A 6,537-nucleotide genomic window follows, 5' to 3' on the forward strand; every position below is an offset into this window, starting at 1 on the left:
TCTGTTTATCTCTCTCTGTCTCCATCTCTCTGCCTCTCTATCTCTCATTCTCTCTCTTTTTATCTCTGTATCTCTGTCTCTGTTTATCTCTCTGTCTCCATCTCTCTGCCTCTCTATCTCTCATTCTCCCTCTTTTTATCTTTGTATCTCTGTCTCCATCTGTTTATCTCTCTCTGTCTCCATCTCTCTGCCTCTCTATCTCTCATTCTCCCTCTTTTTATCTCTGTATCTCTGTCTCCATCTGTTTATCTCTCTCTGTCTCTCTATCTGCTGTCTCTTGATCTCTGCCCACATGAAGACAGGAATGACTCATCACACACATTGTCTGTCTGTCTCTCTCTCTCTCTCTCTCTCCTTCTCCCTCTCCCTCTCTCTCTCTCTCCTTCTCCCTCTCTCTCTCTCTCTCCTTCTCCCTCTCTCTCTCTCTCTCCTTCTCCCTCTCCCTCTCTCTCTCTCTCCTTCTCCCTCTCCCTCTCTCTCTCTCTCTCCTTCTCCCTCTCTCTCTCTCTCCTTCTCCCTCACCCTCTCTCTCTCTCTCCTTCTCCCTCTCCCTCTCTCTCTCTCTCCTTCTCCCTCTCCCTCTCTCTCTCTCTCCTTCTCCCTCTCCCTCTCTCTCTCTCTCCTTCTCCCTCTCCCTCTCTCTCTCTCCTTCTCCCTCTCCCTCTCTCTCTCTCCTTCTCCCTCTCCCTCTCTCTCTCTCTCTCTCTCCTTCTCCCTCTCCCTCTCTCTCTCTCTCTCCCTCTCTCTCTCTCTCTCCTTCTCCCTCTCCCTCTCTCTCTCTCTCTCTTTCTCTCTGTGGGTGACAGACGACGGGGTTCAGGGCGCCTGTGACTGGATTTCCTGGAACAAGAGCTCCACCTTCTGCTCCACACATTACACACTCCTCTTTTTCATTCTTTCTTTTCCTTCCTTCCTTCCTTTCTTCCTTTCCTTCCTTCATCCCTTCTTTGATTCTTCTTACCTTCCTTCTGTTCTTTTTCCTTCCTTCCTTTGATTCTTCTCACCTTCCTTCTTTCTTTGCTCCTTCTTTCTTTCTTTCTTTCTTTCTTTCTCTCTCTCTCTCTTTCTTTCTCTCTTTCTTCTGCTTCCTTCTTTGATTCTTCTCACCTTCCTTCTTTCTTTGCTTTTTCTCCTTCCTTCCATCCGTCCTTCCATTCTTTCTTTCTTTCCTTTGCCTCCTTCATTCCTTCTTTGATTCTTCTCAACTTCTTTCTTTTCTCTTTCCTTCCTTCCTTCCATTTTTTTCTTTATTTCTCTTTCCTTCCTTTCCTTTCCACTTTTTCTTCTTTCTTTCTTTCCTTTCTACTTTCTTTATCTCCTTCCTTCTCTCCCTCTCTCCTTCCTTCTCTCCTTTCCACTTATTTCCTTCCTTCCTTCTTTCCTTCCTTTCCACTTATTTTCTTAACTTCCTTCCCTCTTTCCTTTCCATTTCTTCTCTTTCCTTCTTTCGTTCCTTTCCACTTTTTTTCTTTCTTTCCTTTCCACTTTTTCTTCTTTTTTTCCTTCCTTTCATTTTTCTCTTCTTCCTCCTTTCCTTTCTACTTCCTTTCCTTCCTTCCTTCCTTCCTGTTTTCCTTCCTTCTCCTCCTCCTCCCTTTGCTCCTCCTCTTTCTTTTTCTTTCTCTTCCTCCTTTTTCTCCTTCTTTTTCCTCCTCCTCCTCCTGTTCCTGCACTTTCTCCTTCCCTTCCTCCTCCTCCTCCTCCTCCTCCTCCTCCTCCTCCTCTTCTGCTAAAGCCATCACAAGAAAAACCTTTGAATGTTGGGTACTTATACTTCATAATAAAGAATATTTTCTATTTAAAAAGCCTTCATCAGCCTGTGATGCCTAATTAACCATGGCTTTAAGGAAGCATTTGCTTTAACAATATTTAACGAATAATCGTCGATATTTACAAACGCTTCATACACCCCCCCCCCCCGATTAAATAACTTTTTACTAATGACTAACAAATGAACCATTCATTGCACGACTATATAATGATTACGTGGTGGTTCTTTATTGACTGGTTCATTGTTCATTGTTACATGCCACCAAAATTACTAAAGCGTTTGTATTTAAAAATATCTAATATTAATTATGCTACCTGATGTCTTTAATATTTACCGGGCTCAATAGGTCCGTGGTAATTAATGACTACTAAAATTACTGAAGTAATCGCTTTAATAATACCTGATTATCAAACTTGTAGCAGAGAATATTGCAACCGTTAATAAGGTAGATATTAATTAATCGCCAAGTATTTTGCTTAGTGATACTTTATTAATAGTAATAATAAGACTTTGTAAAACACATTGACATCAACAACCAAGAATCAAGATAATATTAAAGTTCAAAAAAGCTTAATACATACATAATAATGACTGACTATCTAGTTATTAAGTTTTGCTTTTAATAGTACTTAATAACAATGCTGATACTTGGCATTATTTCATATTTAAAATGGTGAACCATTAGTGGCATTGCTTATTATATTATTAATGATTATATATTACATTATTAATCATTATATATTAATATAGCACACCACTAGTTATTATATCATATAAGTATTATTAACTTATTGTATGATTAATTATATGGTAGTTACTAATTAATTGGTTAATGGTTACATGCTACCAAAATTACTAAAGTGTCTGTATTAAAAAATACCCAACAAGGGCAACAAAAGGGGGAAATAAAGTGAATAACAAATCATTTAATAAAAAACCTAATATCAATTATGCGAACACCAGATAACATTTACAATCTTTCATGAGTGCGCAGTACTTGATTACTTAAATTACTAAGGGGTCTGCATTCATAATATTATTCATAATAACAGTACTAATACCTGATAATATTTAATATTTAAAAATGCTTTTCTTTGGGTACACAATAACTAATCACTCCCTAAATTACTCAGGCGTTGACTTTAATAAAACTCTGTAATGATGTGAATACTCGATGACATTGGACATTTACAAATGCTTAACAAGTATCTAATAATTAAGTGCAAACTAAATTATTGTACTGGTATGTGATTAGAAGCAGAGAGAAATTGAGAGGGAAGGGGAGACAGAGAGACAGAGAGACAGAGAGACCCCTGCGGCCCTGCTCCACCACTCGTGAAGCTTCCCCCCTGCAGGTGGGGACCAGGGGCTTGAACCCGGGTCCTTGTGCCTGGGAACAGGTGCACTCAGCCAGGTGAGCTCCCCACCTGGCCCCTTCTATCCTATTCTAGACTGTTCACCTGATTCTAGTCCATTCTAGCAGATTCTATTCTAGTTTATTCTATTCTAGTTTATTCTATTCTAGTTTATTCTATTCTAGTTTATTCTATTCTATTCTATTCTATCTTAGTCTACTCTATTCTATCATATTCTATTATATTCCATTCTATTCTGTTCTGTTCTATTCTTCTATTCTATTCATCCTATTCTACTCTATTCTATCATATTCTATTCTATTCTATCTTATCCTATCCTACCCTGCCCTGCCCTACCCTACCCTACTCTACTCTATTCTATTCTATTCTATTCTATTCTATTCTATCTTATTCTACTCTGTTGTATCATATTCTATTCTATTCTGTTCTGTTCTATTCTATTCTATTCTATCCTATTCTACTCTATTCTATCATATTCTATTCTATTCTATCCTATCCTACCCTACCCTATTCTATTCTATTCTATCCTATCCTACCCTACCCTATTCTATTCTATTCTATTCTATTCCATTCTAGCATATTCTATTCTATTCTGTTCTGTTCTGTTCCGTTCCGTTCCGTTCCGTTCCATTCTATTCTATTCTATCATATTCTATTCTATCTTATTCTACTCTATTGTATCATATTCTATTCTATTCCATTCTATTCTGTTCTGTTCTTCTATTATATTCTATCCTGTTCTACTCTATTCTATCATATTCTATTCTATTCTATTCTATTCTATTCTATTCTATTCTATCCTATCCTATCCTACCCTACCCTACCCTACCCTACCCTGCTCTATTCTATTCTATTCTATTCTATTCTATTCTATTCTATTCTATTCTATCTTAGTCTACTCTATTCTATTCCATTCTATTCTGTTCTATTATTCTATTCTATTCTATTCTATCCTATTCTACTCTATTCTATCATCTTCTATTCTGTTCTGTTCTATTCTATTCTATCTTAGTCTACTCTAGTCTATCATATTCTATTCTATTCTATTCTATCTTAGTCTACTCTAGTCTATCATATTCTATTCTATTCTATTCTATTCTATCCTACCCTACCCTACCCTACCCTACCCTATTCTATTCTATTCTATTCTATTCCATTCTAGCATATTCTATTCTATTCTATTCTATTCTATTCTATTCTATTCTATTCTATTCTATTTTTTCTAGTCCATCCTATCAGGATGAATTGTCCTTGGAGGAAAGAAGGCTTTCTTCCTTCAAAATTTTGAATAAACACTGCCAAATCCTCTCCAAATTTTAGAATTCCTTCTATGGAGAAATCAGGGCTGTTTTGGGATGATGATGATGATTTATTTCAGAAATGACACTTTGCTTCTCTGCTGCTTCCTTCAGAATCATCTTTATTTATTATTTTATTTTATCAATTTTAACCCTTGCCAGAAAACTTTTTTTTTGCCTTCTCTGTATTTGTGATCAGTTTTAGGAATCACACCTGCATGAATTAATTAGTTGACTATTAGGGCCCCTGAACCCTCTCTATCTCTGTCACCCATAATATTTGTAAGCCCATCCACCTCTAAATTTTAAAATAAAACCCACATATCCCACCACCCAAGGGCAGACATGTCCTTACCATCTCCTCCAATGATCATTAATAATATTAATATTAATATTAATCTCCTTTGGACTTAAGTCAGACATAAGCTGGGATTGGATGCCATCTAGTGGAATCATTTCACATTTTTTTCTTTTCCTTTTTTAAAAAATATTTTATTTATGGATTTTCATAAGATACAGAGAGAGAAATCAGAGCCCTGCTGGTGGTGGAGCTGGGGATTGAACCTGGGGCCCTCAGAGCAGAACCATTATTATTACCTCTCAGAGATTTATATATTTCTTTTTTCCTTAAAAAAAAAAAATTCCAAGGTCTGGGCCATCACCCATGAGCTCCATGTCCCTAAGGATAGAATTCTAATTTTTTTTAAATTAGAGGACAGAAAGAGCAGTATATGTATTATTGATTTAAAAAGAGGATTATTATTCCATTTTGCTATGTGTTAAACAAACAAACAAACAAAAGGCATGGGTTGACCATTCAAGCCAGAGTCACATCTGAATACTGTCATATTAAAAAAAAAAAAAAAAGATATTTATTTTTCCTTAATTAAAAAATAACTTTTTGGGACTAAGGTATCTTTTTTATGAAATGCCCAGAATAGGTCAGTAATTAAAAAAGAAAAAAGGAAGGAAGAAATAATAATAATAATAATAATAAAGAGAAACAGACACTGTGAGGCAATGGTAGGAAGGAAGGAAGGAAGGAAGGGAGGGATAGGAAGAGAGAAAGAAAGAGAAAGAAAGAAAGGAATAAGGAGAAAGAAATAAAGAGGAAGAGAGAAAGAAAGAATGAAAGAATGAAAGAATGAAAAAAAAGAGTAATAGTAGTTAAAGGCAGACGCTACAATGTGGAACTATAATGTCAGGAGGGAGAGAGAGAGCACGCATGATGAGTAAGGACAGACAGACACTGGGTCCTGTGTCCAAAACCCACAGTCCAGAAGTCCAGGTGTCCAGAGATCCAGGTGTCCAGAGGTCCAGGAGTCCAGGTGTCCAGGTGTCCATGAGTCCAGAAATCCAGGTGTCCAGATGTCCAGAAATCCAGGTGTCTAGGTGTCCAGGCATCAGGTGTCCAGGTGTCTAGGCGTCCAGGTGTCCAGGCGTCCAGGTGTCCATGAGTGCCAGTGTCCAGGAGTTCAGGAGTCCAGGTGCTCAGGTGTCCAGAAGTCTAGGAGTCCAGGTGTCCAGGAGTCCGAAGTCCAAGTGTCCAGAAGTCCAGGAGTCCAGGCATCCAGGCATCCATGAGTCCAGGTGTCCAGGTATCCAGGTGTCTAGAAGTCCTGGTGTCCAGATGTCCAGGTGTCCAGGAGTCCAGGCATCCAGGCGTCCAGGTGTCCAGGCATCCAGGTGTCCAGCTGTCCAGGCGTCCAGGTGTCCATGAGTCCAGGTGTCCAGGAGTCCAGGCATCCAGGCGCCCAGGTGTCCAGGAGTCCAGGTGTCCAGGCGTCCAGGTGTCCAGGAGTCCAGGCATCCAGGCGTCCAGGTGTCCAGGCATCCAGGTGTCCAGGAGTCCAGCTGTCCAGGCGTCCAGGCGTCCAGGTGTCCAGGCATCCAGGTGTCCAGGAGTCCAGCTGTCCAGGCGTCCAGGTGTCCAGGCATCCAGGTGTCCAGGAGTCCAGCTGTCCAGGCGTCCAGGTGTCCATGAGTCCAGGTGTCCAGGAGTCCAGGCATCCAGGCGTCCAGGTGTCCATGAGTCCAGGTGTCCAGGGTGTCCAGGCTTCCAGGTGTCTAGAAGTCCTGGTGTCCAGATGTC

This window comes from Erinaceus europaeus, chromosome X (assembly GCF_950295315.1).
Source record: "Erinaceus europaeus chromosome X, mEriEur2.1, whole genome shotgun sequence".
Lineage (NCBI taxonomy): Eukaryota > Metazoa > Chordata > Mammalia > Eulipotyphla > Erinaceidae > Erinaceus > Erinaceus europaeus.